At 45.5% G+C, this 26,705-nt stretch overlaps 1 protein-coding gene across 3 annotated transcripts in view; it reads right to left on the bottom strand.

Annotated features, from left to right (window-relative positions):
* Nucleotides 1-17,983, bottom strand: part of GNG12 (G protein subunit gamma 12) — a 124,881-nt gene extending 106,898 nt beyond the window's left edge. Inside the window, exon 1 of one of the 3 annotated variants that reach the window (XM_060139784.1) lies at nt 17,543-17,983. The gene's annotated coding sequence lies outside the window, so the exon portion shown is untranslated. Of the gene's footprint in view, nt 1-16,820; nt 16,984-17,542 lie in introns of those variants that run through there. The other 2 variants (XM_060139782.1, XM_060139783.1) reach the window with 2 other exon arrangements.
* Between the last annotated feature and the right edge of the window lie 8,722 nt (nt 17,984-26,705).

The raw sequence follows: 26,705 nt of genomic DNA, 5'->3' as shown, positions 1-26,705 counted from the left end.
AAGTCTGCAAACCATGACCCTGGGCTCTTCTGCTTTCCAGGCTACCTGAGCCACTAGATCCTATTCCCTTTGTGAATTCTTTTCCTTTTTTTCCTAATGAAAGAATAAAAAAAAAATGTACGAAGTCATAAATTTTAAACTTTTCTCAAGAAAGTCTGAGGTCAGAGTCCTCGTTGTGAATTCACCACCCTGCCCTGCCTCCACAATAAAGACTACAACCCAATCGAAGTGATTAGAGCACAGAAGATATTCCTCAGCAGAGCGTAAAGGGTGCCCCTTTCATAGAGGGTGTGAAGGGAGACGCATCAAGATGTTTCTGGAGGGAAAAAGAAGTCTAAGAAAGCTTCACTGCCTTTGGATAGCCTTACAAGAGTTTTCCCAACTCTCCAACCTCTTGACTTCACTGGGCTCCTCCTCCTTGACTCATCCCTGTGGCCTTGTTACAAATCACTCACTCTTAGACAAGGCCCTCCCTCTCTCCTCCATTCTCCAGCAGCCTCCTGCCTGCCACAGGCTGCCTCTGTCCCCCACTTCCACCCCAGGTTTCTAGGTGGACGCTCACTGCCAACGGTGTGACCCATAAATACCATTGGGGCAGCAGTGAGCAAGATGGGTGGGGAGAGAGGGTGTGTCTAGAGGTCTCTCCAGGCCTGGTTCCTGCCTACTCAGCCATCCTGATACAGGTGGGACCAGGTGATAGGAGCTTCTGAGTCTGGCCGGCAGCCAGACATACCCCCAGCTCACAGGGTGGACTTGACAAGGCAGCACAAAACAGGAAAACAAGAGACGTAAGGTTCTAATCTCACCTCTGCCCTTCACTAGCTCCCTGACCTTAGGCAAGTAACAGAAACTTTAGAGTCTCAGTTTCTCCATCTGCAAAGTGGAAACTAATGTTTGCCCAGTGTTTTAGTCCATTCAGGCTGCTATAACAAAAATGCCATACACTGGGTGTCTTAAACAACAAACATTTATTTCTTACAGTTCTGGAGGCTGGAAGTCCAAGATCAAGTTTCCGGTAGATTCAGTGTCTGGTGAGAGCCTACTTCCAGGTTCACAGATGGCCATCCTCTCACTGTGTCCCCATATGGCGGAAGGGGCAAGGCAGCTCCCTGGGGCTTCTTCTGTAAGTGCAGTAACCCTATTCATGAGGGCTCCACACTCATGACCTAATTACCACCCAAAGGCCCCTCCTCCTAATATCCTCATACTGTGGGGATTAGGATTTCAACCTACGAATTTTGGGAGGACACAAACATTCAGTCCATAACAACCAGACTCTTCACAAAGCTTTTTGACAAGAAGTGCTCAAATTTAAATACAATATAAATTCTCTAAATATTCATTGAGTCTTCTATGAGTTGAACGTTGTCTGCCACTGGCAATAGACAGAGGAAAAAATGTCACTGGCTTCAAGAGGTACAGTACATTCTGGAGGGGAGGCAGAGACATGCAGGTAAAACTACACAATTCAATGTAATAATCAGTGTGCTGGTTGAAAAGCCTGCCACGGGAAACCCAGACAAGGGAAAGTTTAAATATGTCCCCGAGATAGGGGTAGGAAGGGTAGGGGAATAAAGGTAACCACAAGAGTGATAAGATCTAACATTTATGGAGCTGTATATGTCAGGCTCAGTTCTAAACACATTATGTATATAGTAATTTCAGGCGAGCCTCAAAACAGTCTTGTGAGGTAGAATGGTATTGCTATCCCCATTTTACAGATGAGGAATCTGAAGTTCAGAGAGTGCTATGGTTTGAATGTGTCTCCTCAAAATTCAAGTTGAAATCCTAAACCCAATGTAATAGTATTTGGGGGTGGGGCCTTGGAAGGTGATTAGGTCATGAGGGTGAAGTCTTCATAAATGGGATTGCTGCCCTTATAAAAGAGACCCCATACAAGTGATATAATATTCTCTAGTTCCATCCATTTTGCTGCAAATGGCAATATTTTATTCTTTTTTATGGCTGAGTAATACTCCCGTGTACATTACACCTTCTTAAGCCAATCATCACAATATTGTAAATCTATACTTCAATAAAAATTAAATAGACCCCACACAGTGAGAAGACGGCTGTCTATGAACCCAGAAGTAGGCTCTCATCAGACACTGAACTTGCAGGTGTCTTGATCTTGGACTTTCCAGCCTCCAGAACTCTGAGAAATAAATTTCCATCATTTATAAGCCACTCAGTCTATGGTATTTTGTTATAGCAGCCTGACAGACGGAGAGTCAGTCATTCAAAGTCACATGACTAGTGAGTGGTAGCTCTGGGCTTTGGACCTGGGCTTGACCTCAGGACCTGGATCTTCAGTTTTTGATGACACTTCCTCCATTGTACCTGTGAAACCATATCCCAGCTCCCAAGTCATTGCCCGGCCAAGGGAAAGTCAGACACACCTTCCTCTGTACTTCACACGTCTTTATTCACACAGCTCTCTAACCCTCCCATCCTATTATCATTGTTTTTGTGTCTGTTCACACGTGGCCCGCACCCCCATTAGTTTGGTGGTCCTTAAGGGCAGGAGCAGAATGCATCAAGTGCCTCGTAAACAGCTGGTATTTAATAAATGTTTTCTTAATGGGTGAAAGAAAGAACAAAATTATTCTAGGTTTCAAAACACAGGCAAAAACTCACTGGGTAGTTGGAGGGAAACTTCCTCAAAGTAGAGGCAGTATCTTACTCACTCTTATATCCCCAGAACCTAGCACTTATAGGTGCTGCGTAAATGTGTAATAAACTCTGGGCAGAGGAAACAGCGTGAAGAAATCCAGAGAGATTTAAGGCTACACAGTGAATATGGGTAACCTGGCCAGGATGAATCAACTAGCTGGGATGTGTGGGAACAGGGAAGTGCTTTTCAAACTATCCTTGGCGAAAGATCAGCTTTTCGGTTTTATTTCTAATTCACCATCGACCAATACTTTTATAAGATGCAATAAAAAGAACTGATAGAAAAATGAAATATAAAATGCAAGCCAAATTTTTCATTAGATTCAGGAGATGTAAAACTTGCTATGAAAATGTCTAAATGTGTTCTCTCCATGTGGGTACTTAGCTAGCGTCGGACCATTAGCGAAGAGTCTGTCCGCACAGCAAGCTTTGTGCGGCACTGAGAGGGTGGGAGGATGAGGTGCAGAGCAGTAGGGAAGGTGAGCTACAGTCGTGGTATCAAGGACTGTGGGTTAATAATGTTCATGGAGGGCTTTGTGTGTGCCAGGCACTGTCCTAAGTGCTCCATGCATATAACTCATTTAAATTCCACAACCTATCTGTGAGGTTGGTGCTTATTACACCCATTTTAGAGATGGGGACACTGAGGCACAAGGCAACTAAATAACTCTTCCAAGATTCCAGAGCACGTAAGAAGCACAGGCAGCCTTGAACCTGTACAGTGTGAAGCCTTAACCACTAGCCTGTGATGCCTTTGGGGAGCTGCCAGACAGGAAGTGACATATTCAAACCCATGTTTTAGAAAAATCACCCTGGTGGCAGCGTGCAGGGGAAAGGTCAGTTAGGAAGCCACGGTGACAATCTGGACGAGAGGCAGTGGGAGTAGAGGAGAGCAGACCAGGCATGCGGACTAGTTTGGAAGTGGATGTGGCAGGGTATGGTGGAGGCCAGGGGCATCTGAGCTGGAGGGAGGGGAAGAGGAGGGAGGGGTTTCAGAGGACTCAGGGGTCCAGAGCTTGGCATCCTGGGTGGATGGGGATGTCTACAGACTTAAAGAAGGCAGGAAGAAAAGCAGGCTTTGAGGGCAAGATGATGAGGTTGGTTTTCAAGAATGTCTACCTGAATTTGAAGAGCCTAAGATAATCTGCAGTTGTGTCTTGGGAAAATGCTGCAGACTGCAATCTTAGAGTAGTTTACTGCATTCAGGTAGCTACTATTTTTACTCCAGTTCTGCTAAACCACTCTCCTCCTCTTCTCCCTTCCCCTTTGCCCCAGTTACACTTAAAATAGTTCAAAAAGCAGAAATTCCCCAATGCTAACTCTCCTCCCTTTAAAAGCCACACACAGTATATAAAAGTGTTCTGGTCACCAATTCCAATTTGTGGTGGAGGCTTCCAAACTACCAAGCAATTCTTGACACCAGCTGAGTGTCCTACAGTTCAACTCAATTTTGACATATCTACCTGGAGATAGCATCGGATTCCACAGGTTAAGGGCTCAGGGCGGCTCACAGAACTTAGAGAAACATTATACTTACTAGATCACTAGGTTTATTATAAAAGGATATGACTCAGGAAGAGCCAGATGGAAGAGATGCAGAGGGCAAGGTGCAGGGAAAGGGCACGGAGCTTCCATGCCCTCTCGGAGGGGACCACTTTTCCCATAGCTCCACTTGTTCATTAACCGGCAGCTTTCCTAACCCTGTCCTTTTGAGTTTTTATGGAGGCCTCATTACATAGCTACGACTGATTACATCACTGGCCATGGGTGACTGATTCAACCTTCAGCCCCTCTCCCAGCCCTGGAGGTCTGAGGGGTGGGACCAAAAGTTCCACCCTTCTAATCACATGGTTGTGTCCCAGGAAAACATCCCCCATCCTTAGGTGTGGTCCCAAAGTCACCTCAATAACAGATCAAAAGACACCTTTATCGCTCTCATCACTTGGGAAATTCCAAAGGTTTCAGGAACTATACAAAGATCGTATATATATTTCTCATTGTAAGTCACAATACTGTTCACAGCTGTATCCTCACAGAGTTGGTAACTGATAAATACCTGTTGCATGAAAAAAGATCTTTTTTGTGTTTATTGAAAACTGGAAAAAAGGATGAAGAGAGAGGACCTTTCTCCTTGATAAGCTAAACAGTTAAGAGCAAAGAAACATCTGAGTACAAGAGAGACACATCTCAGGGCAATGCCTCTTCCCCTGTGTTCCCTTCCCTTCCAGGAGGCCACCGCCTCCAGCCCACACACCTGGTGGACACCGGGACAGGTAATATGGTGCCACAAAGAGCACTGACTGCACAGCCAGCAGACCTGGATTCAAAGCAAGATGCCGCCACCACCACTTACTACTGCTGAGCTCCTAAGCAGTATTCAACCTCCCTGAACCTGCTTCCCCACCTGTAAATGGAGCCAGTACTGCCTACTTCAGAGGGCTACTGCAAGGCCTGAGAAGTGTGTAAAGGTCCTAGCACATGTCGGCACATAGATGTCACTCAAGGAGTAACTATCACCATCACTGTCATCAAATTAGCTGCCCGCACACTACACTCTCTCAATTAGTGTTTGTCAAGTGCATCTAACTGGGAGAGTAACTTCAACTGAAGTTAAAGGTGATGGGCATTATATGAGCACTGTGATCATACTATTAATTATAATAATAATAGTTAATGGCTGAGCACTTACTATTGACACCCTGAATGCTTTACATACATTAGCTCTTTAATTTTTAAACCAAAGATAGTATTTAATCAATTCTAAGAAACATATTCTGTTCACATTTTAACATCCCTGATAGTAGGATGACTGCAGTAGTCAGAATGGCGCCCCAAAGATGTCCCTGCCCTAATCTCTGAAACCTATGAATATGTTATGTTACACAGCAAAAAGGACTTTGCAGATGTAGTTAAGGGAGAGTAGGCTGGAATATCTAGGTGGGCCCAATCGAAGCAAATGAGCCCTAAAAGCAGAGAACTCTCTCTGGCTGGAAGCAGAAGGATGGAGGAGAGGGGGCGTCAAAGAGATTCCAGGCATGAGAAGCACTCATCACCTGAGATGTAGGGTCCAAGTGCAAGGACCCAGGAGAGGTCTCTGAGAGCTGAGGGTGGCCCACCGCTGACAGCCATCAACGAGGCAAGAACCTCAATCCTACAACTGCAAGGAACTGGATTCTACCAACAACCTGAACGACCCTGCAAATGGATTCTTCCCAGAACCTCCCAATAAGATTTCGGACTTGTAAAACCCAGAGCAGAGAAACCAGCTAAAACCGTGATGACTTGTGATGTCAGAACCGTGAGATAATACATGTGTGTTGCTTTAAGTGGCTGAATTTGTGGTAATCTGTTATGGCAGCCATAGAAAACGAACACATTCTTAGGATTAATGGGAGCCACAGCTGAATTGGCGGCAATTTCCCTTTTCTTTCTTAGCGGCTCATAAAATAACGGCACATCTCATAATTGACAGCACCTTAGATTTGTTGAAATATCGTGTCATTACCTTTATTCTGCAAATGGGAAAGCAGAGGCTCTTCGAGGTCAGGTGACTTGCCCAGGTGAATCAGACTGCAAGCCTGAGCTCTTAAGCCATCACGCACACCGTCAGAGGGTGCGCAAGGGCTGGAGCATCCTGCCCAAAGGCCAAGGAATGGCTAACGTGACCCCCAGACCGGGCCCCTGGCTAACATGGGATCACTAACATGGCTGACCACAAAGACCCAGCCAGGTCCATAAGGCGGCTACCCTCAGCAGCATTCATTTATCCACTGATGGAGCGCTCCAAGGTGCAGATACCCTTCTAGGTCCTGGGCTAGAACAACAGACCAAGAGCCTGTTCTTACAGAGCTGAGACTACAGTGCAGGAGCTCAGCACTACAGCGACAGGAGCACTGGAAGGAAAACAAAGCACCCAGAGAGCTGAAAACCCAACTTCACAAGGTAATAATCCACACATTTTGGAGCTCAAAAGAGAGGTTTTTGATCTTCCACTGGGGGTGGAAGATCATAGCGTCCTTTCTAGAGATTTCATGGGCCTCTTCTAAATGTGGGAATTCTGAGAAGGAGAATTTGTTGTGGTGCTGGGGTTTTGCCTGTTTTGGTTTTTTTCTCTTTTTTTTGATGGAGATGGAGGCTAACTTTATACAGGACTGCCTCATTTGAATTTCTAAAAGCAAAAAATAAAAAAATAAGCCACACACAGTCATCTTTTCCCTCAACCAAAATTTCTCTTTCGGTGGATTTCATTTTTAAGAAGATGAAAATTAATTTTATATTAAAAAAGCATCCCAAGAGCTGACTGAGAGAGCACCTCAAAAAGAAGGGGCTGGGCTTCCCTGGTGGCGCAGTGGTTGAGAGTCCACCCGCCGATGCAGGGGACACGGGTTCGTGCCCCGGTCTGGGAAGATCCCACATGCCGCGGAGCGGCTGGGCCCGTGAGCCATGGCCGCTGAGCCTGTGCGTCCGGAGCCGGTGCTCCGCAACGGGAGAGGCCACAACAGTGAGAGGCCCGCGTACCGCAAAAAAAAAGAAAAAAAGAAAAAAGAAAGATGACTCTGTGGAACTCCAACCCTGCACCCTTCGTCGAACCCTGAACTCTGGCCAGTCTCTTTACCTTGTACTTTTACTTCCCTCTTTTCTTTCACCCTGGAAATAAGAGTAGACAGCTCTCTGATGGTTAAATCAAAGGGCGAACAGGAGCCCTATTCAGCAGGTCAGCAGGTACACACACAAAAAAATGTGGCATGTATGACCTTTCAGGAGATGCATATGAAAGGAAAAATATAGATTTCTTAGAAGATTTTGCAGGAAATGCCATTGGAGTTTATATATTCTCAATCTCTCTTGTTTTTGTTTGACAGGGAGAAATTCTAGACTAGAAGGTCATCTTCATAATGGTTTTGGAGAAGCCGCAGTTTAATGATACCATTAGCCGAAAACTATTTATAAATCAGACATTAGCAACTGGCATAAAACCCTACTTTCCACTTCTCTCGAATTTGCACTGACAATTTGGCAGCCCACTCTACCCTTGGGCCCAAAAGAGCTATCACATTCTTAAGTCTGTATTTTAGAGATTCTGACAGTGGTGTAGGCAAGAGGCTTAGCTTCAGGAGGAAAGGTCAATAAACGCCCACGGGGGGATCGGCAGGCCTGGACTGCCCACGGGAGAAGATGTACAAATAGCCCCAATCCTCTCACTCACTCACAATTCGAAAAATTTAACCAACCCTAATTACCATTTCTCATCAATGAGATTAGCAAAAATAAAAAGAGCTGACACCCTCCGTGCGTTGGGGCTATGGGGAGACAGGCCATCTGATACGCTGCTGAGCAGAGGGCAAAATGAGCCAACCCTTCCCAAGGGGCTGACAGGGCCCTGCGAGTCAGCAGTCCCGCTCCTGGGAATCAATCCTCTAGGTCCACCCGCACAAAAGCAAGATGAAACCTTTATTTGTTGCAGTGCCGTGGGTAATAGCAAAAGACTGGGAACAATTCAAAGGTCCAGCCTTAGGGGACTGGTCGAATAAACCATGCTACGTCTACACAATGGAAAACGAGCGTGCTGATAGAGATCTCCAGGACAGACTGCTAATTTTAAAAAGCAAGACACAGAACAGTATATATACCACTTTTTGTGAAAGAAAGGGGAAGCATTAAATACACACACACACACACACACACACACACACACACACACACATGCACACTCTCGTTTGCTCGTATTTACAAGTTGCAGCCTGCAGAGAATGTGGAAAAGGCTTGGATGGGAGCAAGATTTCTCAGTGTTTACCTTTTTATATGGGGGTAAACCATATAAATACACTACCAATTTTTTAAAAATGAAGAGGTTGTATAAACCATTTTTCACAGGAGTGTGAAGAATAGGACAATCCCAGCTTGGAAGAGACAAAGCTGAGGCGGCTTCTGGGAAACCTGGGTTGAGGCAGGTGAATTCTCACGTTGGCATCAGTAAATCAGAGGAACCTGGATCCAGAGCTCAGGAGGCGCGCATGGAGAGGTGGTCTCTGCCCTGTGTGATATCACCTGCTGGGTGTGGGTGTCCCTGAGCCCCTTGACATTTATTACAGCAGGAGAAGTCAGAGAACTGGAGGTGAATGGGAGGCAAAGGCAGAAACATGAGGATTCCCTCCCAGGCAGCATGCCAGGCACATTTATTTGCTTTCTGGATTTGGACAGTAATGGCTGAAGCATGCTGCTCATCAAATATTTATGTCAAAAAAGAGGGCAAAGCATGTGCCGGAATATTCTGCTTAATTCAACAGAGAGATATTCCTGAAAAGTTGAGAATCCTGGAATTTTGTAAAATCAAATCATATCATAAATGCAACAGGTAAGTTTGCTCTCTCAAGAAATTCTGTGAGGGACTTCCCTGGTGGCGCAGTAGTTAAGAATCCACCTGCCAAGGCAGGGGACGTGGGCTCGATCCCAGGTCCAGGAAGATCCCACATGCCATGGAGCAACTAAGCCCATGTGCCACAACTACTGAGCCTGTGCTCTAGAGCCTGCGAGCCGCAACTACTGAGCCCACGTGCTGCAACTACTGAAGCCCATGTGCCTAGAGCCCGTGCTCCACAACGAGAAGCCCGCGCACCGCAATGAAGAGTAGTCCCTGCTCGCCACAACTAGAGAAAGCCTGCACGCAGCAGCAAAAACCCAACGCAGCCAAAATAAAGAACGAAAGAAGTTCTGTGGGAAATCCTTATTAGGAATTGTTATCTCCTGCTAGTCCTGTTTTGGGAATCTGAGTTTGCCTGAAGAAAGCTGCATTTAACCAGCCTAAATGGGAAAGGCGTTCACGTTTCTGCACCTTTGGGCATTTTTCACAAGGTGTGGCCTCTACATAAAACAGCAGAAGGCCAAGGTCCTAAGTGCAAGCCAGCACCTCTATGCACAGAACCACTGTCTTAGCAGTTTGACCCACTAAACATGGCTGATCCTACCTGCTGTGCGGATTGCCCTCAGGAGGGGGCCAAGAGGAGGTTAACTCTGAGAGTCTGCTTTCTAAAGGATCAACCTGAAACAGAGGCATGCAAGCAGCAGCTGGCACTGCAAGGGACACAGACAAACCCCCTTCCTCAGCTGTCAGTGGCCTTAGCAACAAGGCTCCCCACTTCTTACCCTAAACTAGAAAAGTCTTTCTACACAAGAAGCAGCCACTCATAGGTAAATTCCAAAGGCTCCTGCAGCCAGTGTCCTTTGCATCCTGTCCCCAAGAGGAGGGCCCACAGCTGGTCAATAAACACCATGGATCCCTTTGTCCATTCCCAGGAGGCACCACTGCAGAAGCCCCGCAGGTGCCAGGCAATGCTGAGCACGTTTGTTGGTGCTGGACTCAGAGTAAACAACGCCAACGACCCCTCAAGTGCTGGGCTTTACCCGCCCCTTAGGAAATGATGAACTAAAGACGAAGAAGCCTGTCACAGGGAACACGCACCACTGAATGTGCCTTTCCTAGTAGATACCATCACTTTTACTTTTGATTAAAAAGAACACTGGCTCATCCACTTCACTGGCACACACTACAGAGAATGTGGTTTTATTCCTTCATTCCACTGGCGTTTATTAAGTACCTACTACGTGCCAGACTCAGCCAGCTCATGTCATTTTGAGGGTTATTGTGGCTGCTTATTAATCTGTGCTGCCAGACTGTGCCTTTGTGTGACTTAGGAAAAGGCCACCCCTCCAAGTGCACCCAGCCTTGCAGGCTTGACGGAGTCAGAATGAAGTGCCCCCTCCTCCTGGCAGAGGCAGTTCTAGCCCAGGACACATAGTTTTTGGAGAGAGCTGAGCCCCACTTAACTTCCTTGGCCAGCTAGTCTTGTGCAGTGAACAATCTGTACAAGAGTTCAAAGCAGCCCTGTCAAGAAGTCACAATCCAACTCTTCCGCTTCTTGGCCAGACATTCAACCTTCCCCTGACAACTTGTCTGAGCAGCCAATCATGACCTTACACGCCCACATGAAGCCTCATGGTCTAATGTGCAGGTCACGGTCTAACATTGCAAAAGGTCTGGGTAGTTCAGGTACAGGACAGGCACCAAGTCTGCTGGCTTCAACACTTTTCCAATTTGCCTGAGGTTCTGGTTGAATAAACCTGGTGTGATGGTTTCATATCAATAAAGTCCTCACTACGCCTCGATAAAGTCCAAGCAGCTTTTGGATCCTGATCCCTCTTTCCGTCCTTAGATTTGTTTAGCTCACACCGAGAGCTAAACTGCCATCATTCGTCTCTGAAAAGCAGGCAAACTTTGAGGTCACTGCAAGCTTGGGAATCTTAGTCAAAGGGCTCCAGTGCAGGGGGGCTAAAGGTTTCATGTCCAGTGCTCAGGGACATCTTGGCTGGTAGCATCTGTAGCTAAGTAAAAGCCTGATTATTCTACATGAGTGAAGTTAAGATTCTACCCCCACGGGCTCATGTGGGTTTGCACACGGCCATTGGGGATGAAGGCAATGCTCTCTACGTGGCACGCAAGCACGGCGATGACCACTGATTCAGAGCCCACCCGGGGAGCATTTGTGATGACAGCAACCCAAGTTAAATCAGAACTTATGCTCCTCTTCTCAGTCAACCACGGGGATACTATGTCAGTTACGTGACACTGACTGCAAGAGGAATGGTAGTCTATTCTGTAAGAAAGCAAATGGAATATAAGGCCTCCCGACCCTCTGGCCCCAAAGTCACGTGCTTACAATCAATGAATGTGAAAAATTACAAAAGACTCTTAGCAACTGATTCACTAAAGCAGACCTAAAAGAAAATCTTCTTTGAGCTACTAATTCTCCAGCAGAGGTGAAAATATCAGAAGTCTTTTAACAGTCTACAACACCCTGGTTTTTATTATACAGTAATCCTCCAAAATACAGACCCATTAAGAGAAGACAAAAACCCCCCTTGTCAGGGGATGGCAACCAGACATGGTTTAATTTAATTTTTAATTAAATTAAAAAATTTTAAATTTTTTAAATTTTGCAAAAAAATTTCACTTTTACGACACCCAATAAAGCCTGACGCAATAAACCAGACATTTAAGTGACTCTAGAAATGATTTTCAAGAGACTGGGCACTAAATGGAATAATCCACCTAGAAGTAATCTTCAGTCAAATCACCTCCACCCTCTGCCCTGGGTCCAAAGCACCGGCCTAACCGCTCTTCCCTTTATTCCTGAGAGAGAAGCGGGGAGACAGGACCTGTCGGTGGGAGCTGGCTCTAGAGCAGGACTCAGCTGGTGGCCCCATCTCCGCTCAAGGCCCTCTTGGGGAATCCAGGCATGGGAGAGACTGACTCTACAGATCCCTTCAGGCCTGCTGGGTCTCTGAGGCAATTCTGGAAGCTTCGATTTGACTTCTATGGCTGCAGAGGGCAAGAAGCCCAATGAGCCCAATGGCAAGGCACTGGTAATACTCCTCAGGCCGGCCATCTCACCCCCAAGAGGAGCCCTCTCCTCCTGTTTCTGTTGGTTTGAGTTACAGCTTCTAAACGAAACTTCCTCCATAAGGAAGCACCTTTAGCTGGAAGCACCTCCACTGCAGCTCCCTGGCAGAGCTCTTAGTGCCCAGTATATGGAGTCAGAACAACTCTGGGTCACATCCTCATCTTGCCGCTTAGGGAGCCTCAGCTTTCTCACCTGGGCTGCTGTGAGGACTGGTCAAGATCATAAATGTAAAGGGGTTAGACTGGGGCCTAGGATGTAGAACAGCTCCATAAATGGAGTCACACGACTGTGCTGAAGGTATATTTTTTTACCTATTGAACTCTCCCATTAAACTAATGGCAGGTATGTCTTCTTTGTGACTGTCTTAGAGGCCTCTGACACGCGGCAGGTGCTGTATACACACAGCTCCTCGATGCAGGGCTGGGACATGAGGGATCTGGGAAGTGACAGTTTCCATAAAGTCAAGGTTGGTGAACTGCGTCTGCAGGCAAACCCAAATTTCAAACATCTCTTAATTAGATAAACCTGCAAACTTCCAAAAGGGCCTCTCTTTTACTGCTAAATAGTTCTCACATGTAACTCAAAGACCTTCGATTGCTATGCAAGCTGGTGTTTTTTCTAAAACAAAACCAAAATCCTGCTATTTGAAGCTAATAAACCAGGTTTTACTGAGTAATTGTCACACCAATGGATTATCTTTTATTTTCTATACATGCTCATTGGCGAAAATATGGGGAGAAGCGCCACAATCCCACGATCCATTTGTCTGTACTTTCTTTTCTATGCATAATTTTTTTTTTTTTTTTTTTTGCGGTACGCAGGCCTCTCACTGTTGTGGCCTCTCCCGTTGCGGAGCACAGGCTCCGGACGCACAGGCTCAGCGGCCATGGCTCACGGGCCCAGCCGCTCCGCAGTATGTGGGATCTTCCCGGACAGGGGCACGAACCCGTGTCCCCTGCATCGGCAGGCGGACTCTCAACCACTGCGCCACCAGGGAAGCCCATAATTTTTTTTTTTATTAGTTGTAAGTGTAATAATGCACTGTAACTGGGCACACCACCCTTCCCCTACTTAACCTAACCTAGGGTGGACTTCATGGATTATCGATTTTTTTTTTCAAGTTTCTAATAAGAAAGGAAAATGGGACTGAGATCTAGGAGAATTAATTTGTTGAACAAATGAACACTGCACTCCATTTCATATTTAAAAGACACAATGAGAATTGCCTGATTGTATTCTCTTACTTCTTAAGCACTGCTTGACAGGACTATATAAATTACTGAGCCTTTTTAGATTTGGGGGAAACATTAAAATTTCATATAGTTGTTTTCCTGTTAGAAAAGTAATGTATGCTCATAACATTTAGAAAATTTCAGTAAGTAACAATTTAATGTTAATATTTGTTGAGCATAGACTATGTGTCAGGCACTGTTCTAAATGCTTTAGAGAGATTAACTCTTTTATCCCTCCCAACACCTCACTGAAGCACAGAGGTATTAAGTAACTTGCCCACACGCTACACACCTAGAAGCATGAGCCTGGAATCCATCACTATGCTATGATGTTCTAAGAGAGAAAAGAATCAATAATTTATTCAATCGAGTCCTCCGCTGCTTCAGAGTATAATGTCATAGGCAAGAAATGATTCATAATAATACTGTACCCTTTACAGTTATTTAAAAATATTATAAGCATGATCTGAGTCCCTGTGGAACAATTAGTAAATGAGAAGTCATCTGTGGCACAAGCCACGATTCCAACTGGCCCAATTCTATGCACCTGACATGCATTAAGAAAACAACAGACACTTAAAAGGGTTTGTTTTCAAGATGGAAGCATTTTTTAAATTTTGCAAATGAGTCAATGACATGATGAGTAGATTCCCTGAATTAATGGAACACCCAGTCTCACAAAAGTTTACCATCAGTCACAACGCTTTTACAATACGTTTATGAAATGCCGCTAGTCCTTTCTTAAACACTTTTTTTAAAAATATTTATTTATTTATTTATTTTTTGGTCTCCGTTGCTGCATGCGGGCTTTCTCTAGTTGCGGCGAGCGGGGGCTACTCTTTGTTGCCGTGCACGGGCTTCTCATTGAGGTGGCTTCCCCTGTTGAGGAGCACAGGCTCCAGGCAGCGGGCTTCAGTAGTTGTGGCGTGGGCTCTAGAGCGCAGGCTCAGTAGTTGTGGCACACGGACTTAGTTGCTCCACGGCATGTGGGATCTTTCTGGACCAGGGCTCGAACCCGTGTCTCCTGCATTGGCAGGCGGATTCTTAACCACTGCACCACCAGGTAAGTCCCCCTAAACACTTCTTGAGGCTTATCTGTTAGCACTGGACATCAGTACGTGAAAAATAACTGTATACTCCAGGTCACATTTTTTTCATACTTTAATTAAAAATCATACTAGGTAAAAGACAAATATTTCTGTTTCTGTTTAACGTCCTACCCAGGGCTAATAAGCATGACTATTTTAAATATAAATTCTCTTCAAAGTTAAAATATGAGTAATGAAATGATTGTCTGGCTCTAAAAATATTATACGACTGTAACTTCACACTAAAAACGCATTAAAACTGTTACTCCAGTAATCATAATTATTCATACCACTGTGGTAGAAACATGACACACATATGTAAACAACTATTTTAGATATTTTAGACAGATAGATGGATAGACATCTTGCTCTGTATATCTATAAAACCAGGTAACTTCTTTGGAATTTAATTGCTCTAGCATTCCAGAAGCTTTATCGACCTACCTATCTACCTACCTACCAATCTATCTACCTACCTTTCTATCCATCTATCTATAAAATCAGGTACCTTCTTTACCTGATTTATTTGCTCTATCCAGTGTTTCCAGAAGGTTCAAACTGCCATCTTTTAATGTATCCAATAGCCGGCTGCTGGTCAGTAGATAAAATATCTAATAATTCTGAACATTATCTGTGTATTAGGTGCAAAACGTTTTCCAAATACTGTTTCATATACTTTCATAAAAACCGTCACGACAGAGACCACTATCATCCTCATTTTACAAGTCAGACTGAAAACGGTTAAATAACTAATATTCCCATCCACATCTGTCACACCAAAACCATACCTCAAACCACTGTTAGGCTGCTTCTCTTCCAAATCAGACTCCAGAAAAATTTGACTTCCACAACTTGCCTCCCTAAATTAAGCTTAAGCTGACATATAAAACTTAAAAAAAAACACCCAATAAAAATGCAACACAATAAATGACATAATTCCAAATCTGAAATTTTCTTCTCTCAGAAAGAGGTAAACAAAACTAATCTGATATTAGCTAGCCAGTTCTTCAAGTGTTTCGACTACGCAGATTTTGCTGTCACAACATGACGACCACCCACGTCCTTCAACAAGTGACAACGTAAGCCCAACACCGCAAATCTCATTAGAGAGCTTTCAAATGAGACTGGAGCTTGTGACATTGAAAATTTTTAGAGTATTAATCTGTCCGGTTTCTTGTGAAACACAGATCCACATTTTTATGTATTTCTACACAAAGCTAAATGCTGTCCAGATTCAACACCTTCCTGAATTACCTGGGTTAAAAACAGTAAAAATACAACTGCATTTTTTTTTATAAGGCCTAAAGACGCAGCCCTTAGATTCTTCAGCATTTTTTGGACTTAAACCAGGGTTTTATGGTGTTAGTTTACCGTTAGAGAAGGCAAAGAGACTGAACGGTTGATCCCAAAGTCCTTTTATCACTTAAGTCTCTGTAAAACGTTTGATTACTTTAAAAAATTATGTGTGAATCATATGTTTGTTTATTGAAAACAGGTCTTGCTGACACATATACTTTTTTTTTTTTTTAAAGAATCAAAACAGCTCCTTACTTGAATGTGACTGTTTTGGCAACAGTTAAACGCAACCCCGTCATTCTAGCGCTGCTGGCCTTCCTGGTTCTCCTAGGTGAGGGCCGCCATCCTGCGATAATTTACACGCAGGGCTGCGAAGCACCAGCAATGGTGCAGTGTGGTGACTAGCACTTTCAAAACAAAGCCAAACTCGGCTTTTAAAGTAGAGAACACACAGACACAGTCCCTACCTCTGACAAGGTCCAAAAGATTCCTTATAGACAGTCTATTCAGACGAAGCTACAACAGCCCCAGGAAATATAAAGTGTCCACAAAGACAGTAGCGGGGCGGGGGAGGAAACAACTGATGGGAAGGAAGCTAATCATGTGAAGTTTGCCCAACTCCACAAGGTCTAATACATTCCGGTTTGTTTCCACTCAAAGCAGCCATTAAACGTGCCCTGACACGTGGGCGCGGGGGACCTCCCTTCTCGTCGGTTTTTGGCCATTTCCTTCTCTGTGCACTTGTTTGTATACAACCTCGCCCGGACAGGGGTGACCACAAGATGACAGGCCTCGGCAGTTCCTTCACTCAGATTTCTAGTTGCCCAAAGTTTCACTCCACGGCGGGGTTTTAACGAGAATCACGGGGTCTTTTCGAAAGTTATGAATGGTTTAAGTCAAGTTTACAAGACACAAACGGAAGGCGAGGGACAAGTGAGTGTCGGACGACTTCAGTGACAGCGTTTTAGAATTAGCTTTAATTGATATGCCCTAGTTAAAATTAAAAAAAAAAGTCACTCTGATCCACGCAATAAGTGTCAGGGCAGTACTTTTTAAAATCACGCAAGACTCACGTCTGAGTCTTGACCGCCTCATACCATCCGCAAATACAGTCTCCAGGCCACTCACTGCTCGGGGGTCCCTCGCGGGATGTGTGATCTGAGTCGTCGCTGTGACCCGCTATTTCCCCGCCAGACCCCCAGCGCCGAGCGGGTTCCAGGTCTGCGCACACGCCGCCTAGTCCCCAGAAAGAACGGAAGAAAGTAGGGAAGAGGGGCGTGGCGCCCCGGTCTCCCCCAGTTGTCCGCCCTCCTCCCGAACCTGGCACCACCGCAAGCACGAGCGGGGAACGCCGGAGCCTTCCAGCCCCAAGCCGGTGCGGGGCGCACGGCCGCGGGCAGACCAGGAAGCAAGCGAGCGAGCTGGGAGACCTCTCCTCCCACTCCCGCCCTCGTCCCGGGGGCCGCGCCCCCAGCCCTGGCCCCGCAGGGCCCCTGGCTTCCTGCGCCCTCCGACCGCCGCCCGTCGAGGGCGAGAGCGCCGTCTGTCTCCGGGTCTCGGCGTCCCTTGCCCTCCCTCCCCCATCCCGGTCTCCGGCGCCCAGTGCCCCGACCAGTCCCCGCCCTCCGGGACACTCTTTCCTCCTTCCTTCCTTCCTCCGTTCCCTCCCTCCATCTCGCTTCCCAGCACCGGGAACTCGGAGGCGGCTCCCGAACTGGCCAGCCGACGCCCCGCGCTGCGCCCCTGTCCCCTCGGGGACCGGACCCGCCACCTGCGCCCGCCGCTCGGTGCTCACTCGCCTGCCGGTGCGCTGCCCCTGCCGTCACCGCCGCTGCCGGGGACTCTGTCTCTAAGGGCTCCTGGAGACGACTCCGACCTCTCCTCCTGCTGCTCCTCCGGGCGGGCGCCGGCTCCGCCTCGCTCGGGTAGGCGGGGCGGACAGCCCGACGGGCGGGGCGGCGGCAGCCTCGGACTCCTTCCTCCAGGCCCGGCCCTCCTCCCTCCTGCCCAGACGCCCTGGCTGTTCCCTGGTTCGGCCGCCGAACCCGCGTCAGGTCTGGGCCGGCAGAGGGGAAGAGTTGGGAGCGTTGAAGTCTTGCAAACGGCTGGCTGCCTTGGACACCCCCAGTTTCCCTTCCCCGACTTCCCCGTAGCCTTGAAGTTCAAGGATTCTCGGGCCGCCCCACTTCACAGCCCTCCACCGGGTCGCTCTGACTCCTGAGAAGTTTCCTTCGCGTGCGAACGCTCGAACGCTCGGCAACTCTTAAGCCAGCCGTCCCTTAGGCCGCCAATACGCACGCCGCCAACCCCCTACACAAAAGTTAGGCTCTGCTCCAGGAATTTCTTAAGAAAACAGTCACAGTAAAATTTAAAGGGCCCTGGGGCCACAGAGAGATTTTGCTTTCCAGAAAATGGAGCTATAACTGCGGATTGTTGAATTTTTAGTACATCCACTCATCATGTGCATCCCCTCCATCTCTCGCCGTGAGATTTGTGTTTCCGAACGCCCAGTACCTGGTAGAGTTCTGCTTAATGAATGGATTCAGGGTGGGGTAGTTTGAAAAGCCACTTCTGTTTCCACAGACTTCTGACTATTCGTATATAGAGCCATTCAACGAACACTCATTGAGCACCTGCTGTGTGCCAAGCATTGCAATAATGGTGATTGGAGAGACACAACGATGAATCAGACGGGGGACTCACCCTCAAAAAGTCCAGAAAGAGTCCAGAAAGAGTCAAAAAGTTGGATGTGCAGAAATCTTACCACTCAGTGGACTTCTTGCAGGTTCCTAGGTATCTGCTTTCTTGTTTGACAGGGTGGAGATAAAAGAGAAGAGAAGGCCAAAGTAGCTCACTTAAAACCAGTGTGGGCAGAGTCCAGACTTGAAATGGAGTCTTAAAGCGTTGGTGAAGGATGTCTGTGAGTTGAGTTTCACCAACTGAGGAGAAGTGAGGCCTAGGGAAGCCAGGAGCCAAGGATTGCAGTGAGGACATTATCTTCACTCTTTCTTCCCTCCTGACCCCTGCTCAAGTATCGTTCTCGGTGAAATCTTTTGACCAGGCTGTAGAAGGGGTACTGCGGGTATAGGAAGTCTGTGGTTGGATGCTTTGCCCCAGGACTGTGATTCTTGCAACCTGTGGATGGCGGTAGCTGTTGGTGTGCAAGCCACAGGCTGCCAGGGGAGCTCTTTATTCCCCGCTTGGTACAGTAGCAGGAAATGCTTGACTGATTCACAGACACTGACAGTTCCAGGAATACCCTCTAAACAGAGCAGCCTGATGCCAGCTGGGACTGAGACCATCATACACTGGAGTTTGTATCTTTTGGCCACAGACTACAGAATCGACTCCTATAGCCCCACCACTGATTTGCACTTCTGGAGCCCTTTATCGTCTAGTAAATGCTTTCATGTATGTAATTCTCATCTGGAAACTGAGGCACCAAGAATTGAAGGGGTTTATTGAAGCTTTTCTAATTTAGTGCTATTCAAAGTGTGGTCCACGGAACAATGACCATCTGGGAACTGTTACCCATCTGTAATGGGATAAGCACAGAAATTGAAGGTGAGCATGTAAAAACTTTTATAGCAATTTGAGTAATTTTCTGCCTGTTAACAAAAGATGGCCTTGTATTCTGTATGTTTCTTTCATTTTTCTCGTTATCCATTTTGTATTTATCATGTTGGATAAAAGCATCAGCCTGCAACAGATTGAAAAGAAAATCCCACAGATAGTTTGAGATGCACTGATCTAGTCAGGAGCAAGGCAAGAACAATAAGAGCTAACACTTTCATGGCAGATGTTGCTTTAAGTGCTTAACATATATTAACTCTATTAATCCAACCCTAGCAGGTAGGCTCAGAGAGGTTAAGCCATGCAATCCAAAAGTGGCAAAGCCAGAACTCAACCCAAGGGGTCTGACTCCAGACTGTGTGCTTTTACCCACGACCCTGCATCCAGTCGTTCTTTCTGCTCTGCTGTGTCCAAATTTCAGTCATTCACATTTCATCTACATATCACTGGGCCTCCTATATGATTTTTTTAATTTATATTTTTGATTGACTTACTTTTGTTATTTCTTACACATAGGATGCTTGCTGTTAGTAATCTCACCTGTGAAATCATGACTTTGATGAGCCAGCATCAGTCTCTTACTCTAGATCACATCAAAGTAGATGCTTAACACCAGCAGTTGCTGTCAGTGTTCTGCCATAACGCCTCTGATCCTTCTCCAGTTTCGTGCACGCTGGCTCCAGGTGTGCATTCATTCCCATCACCTGATCCTGGCACCTGGGACTGAGACCATCATACACTGGAGTTTGTATCTTTTGGCCACAGACTACAGAATCGACTGGCACCTGCATGTCATTGTCAGAACACCACCCTCAGCTGCAGGATTTACTTTGCTGGCTCACAGGGCAGCTGGAAGTACCTGGGAATTGATGTTCCCCCATCCCCGCCTCAACCTTTAACCAGTGACTAAGGACTATGGCCACATAAATACGCCAGTTCCTTTGCTCTCAGTTGGAACAACTTCAGGGTGAATCTCCACTGTCTACAGGGCTCCCTACGAGATTGAGCGAAATTCTCTTCCCACTTCTGTGGGAACTGATGCCACATTCTTGCTTGTCCTTCTTACCCTTCCGGGACCTACTTCCCACTCCCCCACCTAGGAACGCATCCTAATCAGGACCAACTATATAATTTGCAGAGCCTGATACAAGATTTAAAAATGCTCATAAATCATTAAGAATTTCAAGATGGCAACAACTATTAAACCAAGTATGGGGGACATGTGTGACTACACAGGTGTGTGACTTTACAGGCTGCACAACAACGATGTAGGCCTGGATGCTAGTAAGTCATTTTCACTTTTCTTCTTTTAAAAAAATAAATTTATTTATTTTGGGCTGCGTTGGGTCTTCATTGCTGCAAGCGGGCTTTCTCTAGTTGAGATGGACGAGCGGGGGCTGCTCTTTGTTGCAGTGCATGGGCTTCTCACTGCAGTGGCTTCTCCTGTTTCAGGGCACGGGCTCTAGGCGCACAGGCCTCAGTAGTTGTGGCTCGCCGGCTCTAGAGTGCAGGCCCAGTAGCTGTGGTGCACGGGCTTAGTTGCTCCGCGGTATGTGGAATATTCCCAGACCAGGGCTCGAACATGTGTCCCCTGCATTGGCAGGCAGATTCTTAACCACTGTGCCACCAGGGAAGCCCTCACTTAAGTTCTTATCTCAGGGTCTGCTTCTGGAGAATACCAAGCTAAGATAACAACTATTAAAGTAAAAGCCAGCGCATTCAAGTACTACCAAAATTATCTTGTATAATACACTGGTGGTCAGCATCCCACACCTTGGGAGCCCACCTTGTAGAAGGGTGGGTCATGTCAAGTTGTACAAAAAGAGCTTGGGCCAGGAAGGAAGAGGTATAGCCGTTGAGAATGGTTTAGGTTAACAAATGATGGGGCAGAAAACGTGGGTTTTCTTCTCAATTCTGACATGGAATGATACACAAAGTGTGAATTTGGGTGGTATCTTAGATTGAGTTACCTGGAAACATACCTTGCATGAAGAAGACTTATGGGCGAGTGGTTAGAAAGATACACCTGTAAGGAAGCAAGGCCGGCAGGATAGGGCAGAGGACAAGGATGCCTCTCAACATGGTTACAGCTGGACCTGCAGTCCAGGGGGGACTGGAGGCAGGTGGTTCTTTAGAAATGGACCGTATTGAGTCCAGTGTATTGGACTTTTGTATCTCCATATCCTGTACTCCTGGGAAGAGGTGTTGCATTAGGCAAAGCAGTTCATTAAGGGTAATGCGCACTGATGGACACAGCTGTGAGTGGTCAGGAACCAATATTCCCAGCAACTCGGGAACAGGTGTGTCACCCCTGAACAGGGGGTCTGGGAGAAGCTCCAGAGTATACACTATAGGTGGGTTATCTCCAAGGTCTCACTTGGGCTTATAGTCAGTCATAAGTGGCATTCTCAGCCCATCCCAGGAGGACCTGACCCCTTGGTCTTCCATGTAGCACCTGGGCAATGCTTGGTTGCATTTTGCCTTCTTTATACTATGAACCTGTTTAATTTCCAATTTGTTCTTTCTCCAGACTTCTTCAAAACTCTTTTTTCTTTCCCTTTCTGTTTTCTGCTCCAACTGTCTTCCACCCTCCCATGGCACTCGAGACAAATCAATCAATCAATCAGTTGCTTATGAAAGAGTGACGGTGTCGTGAAGTAAATTTTATGCACGAGGCAAGACCTTTGAGATTAAGTCCTGGCTTTGCCACTAACAATCTGTGTGAATTTGGAGCAATCATTTCACCCTACTGGGCTGTGGCTCGTCCTTAAAATAAAGAGATTTACAATGGTCTCTAAAGTCCCAATTCTATGAAATTTAAACATTTTTTAAAAGATGGCTTTCTCTGCTATATAATCCCTTATAAAGCAAGCAAGAGAAATGGTTTTAGAACTCAGGACAGCTGATTGTTTTTAAATTAATTACAATTCGTTGGTGAAGCTCTTCTTCTATGAACTTCTACTCAATAGTCAATAACAACACCCTAACTAAAGGCTCGGTCAGAAGGAGATGGGGAAAGAGGAATGAAAGAAATGAGGCAAATCAGTCTGTTGGCGATCAGGTCTCCACAGACTTCACAACAATTTATCTGGGATATCAGCGTTGCTTCCTAAGGATTTTATTTCTTCTAATGCACATGGCCACACTCTTTGCCTGAACCTGCCCTAAAAGTTATGAAGAGAGCTTCCTCCTTTTGAATAGGTTACCTGGGTAAGTTTTTCACAAACTGGTTTTTCTGCTCAGTCAGAGGCTGTCATCTTCTCATGTAGAAGTTAGGTCAGGGAAAAGCACCCACAGTCTTGGAAATCCCCAAGTAACTTGTTGAAACACGTATCAGCAGAGGCAGGAGCTATGACCCAAACTGCGACTACAGATCAGTAGTTAGTTCAATGCAGTTCCACCCTCAAATGGATGGAAGCCTCCAGAGGCCTGGGTGGGAGTGGCCCAAAATTGAGTCACTAACTCAAGTTAGTTGATTACTAACTCAAAATTAGCTTTCTGGCTTATTACAGAGCTAGGCTCTCTAGCTCTGGAGAATGGAAGTCCCCAGACACTGTTGTATAGAGGTCAAATGTGTGGGCTCAAGAATGAACAAATTTCCCATCATTGAAGGGGTTCAACCAGTGGTCAACTAGGAAGTAGAGATGTAGATGTTATCAAGGGAAGCAACCCAAACGTTCACCAGGGGAGATATATTACCTCCATCTAAAGCACTCTGTGAAAAGAGGTAGATCTAAATATATTCACATGAAAAGATGCCCCAAATATATTTTTGAGCATAGAAAGCAAGTTACAGAAGACCATGAATAGAATTTCCCACTCATGTATAAAAAAAGCATACACACACAAGCACAAATGTCTGTATGAGTATATCTGCAGTGATGTTTGACAAAATGTTAAAAGTGATTTTATCAAGGTGGTAGGGTTTTGGGTAACCTACACTTTTTTTATATTGCATGAATTTTTTTTTTTTTTTACCACGAAAGTATAGCCTTTCTTTGAATAATGTGAGGTTTTTCCCCATACTAGAAATATATCTCTTTTCATATTATAAAAAGAAGAAAAAAGGCATTGTGTTGACCACCAGTTGGCAAACTATGGCCAAGGGGGGCAGACCATCGGTCATCTGTTTTTGTGAATAAAGTTTCATTGGAACACCACCACACCCATTCATTTATCTATTGTCTTTGGCTGTTTCTACTTACAGAGCTGAATGGTTATGACAGAAACCTTATGGGTCACAAGGCCTAAAATATGTATCTGCCTCGTTAGAGTTGTGGTAACCCCTGGTGCAGACAATTAGACTAGAAAACTTTTTCAGTATGGCAAATTGCAGCCTAGATCTTACTAGTTCTTCAGATTTTAACATATCTGACAAAACCCAAACATGGTCTGTATATTTTAAAGTACCTCCCAGTTCTGAGTAGTGATTAGGATAGCGCAGCAAAGAGACGACACATACTTTCCTTCTTCCTCCCCCTCCTTCCTTTCCTTCTTCTTTTCCTTCTGCTCCCCTTTTTCTCTGTCTGTTCCTCTTGCTGTTCCTTCCCATTCTTCCAATGAGATAGGGTAAGCAACGTGTTCTCCATTTTGCCCTCAGACACTGTCCCGCCTGAGCGAGGACTAGGTAGAGGACTGAGGTTCCTCTCTCCTTCTGGCTGGGTCTCTCCAAGATAAAATGATTGAGGAAGTTCTGGACAGAATAAACTATCCTGGAAGAGGAGGGTAAGCTCCCAAAGAATCAACCCAGACTTGGAGGAAAAAAAGCCAGGGGAGTTGTGGAGGATAGGAGACTACCAGGCTCCAAGGGGAAAGGCTGGGAACTGGACGGAGCAGATCCCCTCTCTCTCTCCCCGCATTCCTCCGTCACACTCTGCTCCAGTTTTCCTTCCTGCGTAATCCATCTGGTCTCCAGGTACACAGAGGAGGTTTGGGATGTTTCTCCTTCACCGTCAGTGGTACCCAGCATCAATACTCTCACTTACTGAAATCACACAAGCAAGGGTAGCTAGTGCCAGTCTGGCCATGCCAGGCCCTTGCTCATTGCCAGAATTTGGCCAGAAGAGCTGGATGGTGGCCCTGATGTGGGATGCGCTCAGATGCTAAGTAATTAAATGGTTCAACAGAAACATTCCCTTTGTCAACCACTCGCCCCAGACCTTCCCTGAAGAAAATATAAAGCCCCTGCAGTGTCAGAAAGAGAAGCAGCCTGGTAGATGATTAGATTATTGGTCCATCTATAGCCTATGCTACAGGGCTTTGATTCAGACACAGTCTAATAGCTGTGGACCTGTGAGCTAAGTTGTGATGGGAATGGAAAGTATTTTCTCTGGCACTCTGATAACAGACCTGTTAATTTCATTTAGCTTTATATTCTGGTGAGAATGGAAAAAACCAAGCCTGCAACCTCTGTGACTCCAATTTACACTGCATGGTTGTCAAGATATCTAAAATGTTCTTTTCAGAGTGTGGGGGAATCTCAGAAAAATGTGATAAAAATGCTGTTTTTTTCTAGTATTTCAGTATTACTCTAGAAATACTGAGATAATGGAATAATACCAACAACAATACCAGGATTTAAATACAAAACCTGGCATCGTTGTTAGTATTATTCCATTATCTCAGTATTTCTAAAAATAAAAATATGAACTGTTTCTATCCTGAGACTACCCTGCGAATTACATACACTTTCAAATTTTGAATGTAATAAAGGTGCATTCATTTAAAGAGTGTTCTGACCACACTCTTCTCCTGTTTAAACACTCCCCAGGTGTCTTATTGTTATTTTCTTTCCTATTTCCTGGGTTACTAGGAAGGCTGAGCATCTTTTCTTGTATTTATTAGTCATGTGTGGTCCTAGTACCAATTTGGGCACGGATCTACTTCCAGAGGTCTCTGATGAATTGTGCTCGATATTTTTGTATGGCTATAAATAGCCTTGATCTTTGTTCTGGAATATAGTTAAGTTACTGGAACCAAATTTATCCTTTTAGGTCTTGCTTTTAAGATAATTCGGCAGGATTAGGGCAGTTATCACTCTAGGGCTAATTTTTCCCCCTACTGAAGGCAAATTGTTTGTCTACCCAATGATCCCTAAATCTTGAGGTTTTCCAGTCCGGCTGGTGGGAAGAGGCAGCATTTCTGGTCCTGGTCCTGTGTCAGCATCGGGTACCGTTACATCTAACCCTTCCAGCTGGTTCTTCCCTGGCCTTGAGTAGTTGCTTTACCTGCACGAGTTCATCCTTACTCATCATACACATCATCATACTCAGGGGGGACACTCAGCTAGTCTCTGGGTTCTCTTTCTGTTCAGCTCTCTTCTGTCTGGTGCTCTTCCCAGTGAATCCTAGTTGCCTTGATCTCCCTGAGCTTGCATCCCCATCTCCTCGACCCAAGGAGCCCACCAGCTCTTCCTGAATTCCCCCGTCTCTGCTTTGCCTGGAAACTCCTTCGAAGCAGTCAGTTAGGGGACTTGTAAGACTCCATTTGTTTTCCATCTCTCAGGGATCACTGTCCTTTTGTCACCTGATATACAGTGTTTTGCAAATTGTTGTTTCATATATTTTGTCTGTTTTTAGGTTACTTCAGGTAAGAGGATAAAACCAGTTTTTTACTCCATCTAGACTATAAGCAGCAGTCTCCCCTGTCACTCGAAACCATGCCTTATTCTTCTTTTCCACTTATCATTATATCTCATTATTTTGCACATTTATTTGTTTAGTGTCTGTCTCCCTCATCAGACCATAAGCTATATGAGGGAACTTACTATGTCTGTTTGGTTTACTGTTGTGTCCTCAGCTATAATAACTTTGCCTGATGTATTCTAATGCTCATTAAATACTGAATGAATGAATGAATGAATGAAAGCTAGACCAGAGCCAGATCATGGGAGGCTTTGAATGCCCAGCAAGGAAACTGAACAAGTTTTGCTGAGAGCAGAGGCTCTTATTCCAAGACTAGAATGACATAAGTAAAATTCTATTCATTTGCAATTTGAGGACATTGTGGGGTGCAATGCTGGTGACTTCACTCAAGCTCCTCTCTGTGTAAATCTGCCCAAGCTCTTGGTAGATTAGGTCACATTTTTTGGAATCTGCTTGGAACTTAGGAACCTGGCAGTCATAATGAATCTTGCCTTTGACCCTGCCTCTTAATCTGATTGGCTCTAAGCCCTTTACAAATATTAATTATGTCTCACAATGGAGTTGCCACCCTGACCTTTTTTCTTAGGCTGCTATCACTGAGACCAGTGTTCAGCACTTCTGTCCCATAATAGCATGCTTATTCCTCCTTCCTAAAAGAGAAAGGTTAGGGTACTATCTTTACCAACATCCTTAAATTAATTAGTGTCCTAACAATAAGCTTGACAAGCAACTTTCTTAAAT

This window comes from Lagenorhynchus albirostris, chromosome 2 (genome assembly GCF_949774975.1).
Source record: "Lagenorhynchus albirostris chromosome 2, mLagAlb1.1, whole genome shotgun sequence".
Classification (NCBI taxonomy): Eukaryota; Metazoa; Chordata; class Mammalia; order Artiodactyla; family Delphinidae; genus Lagenorhynchus; species Lagenorhynchus albirostris.
The sequence above is the reverse complement of the archived record's forward strand: the minus strand, read 5'-3'. Positions and strand labels throughout refer to the sequence as shown.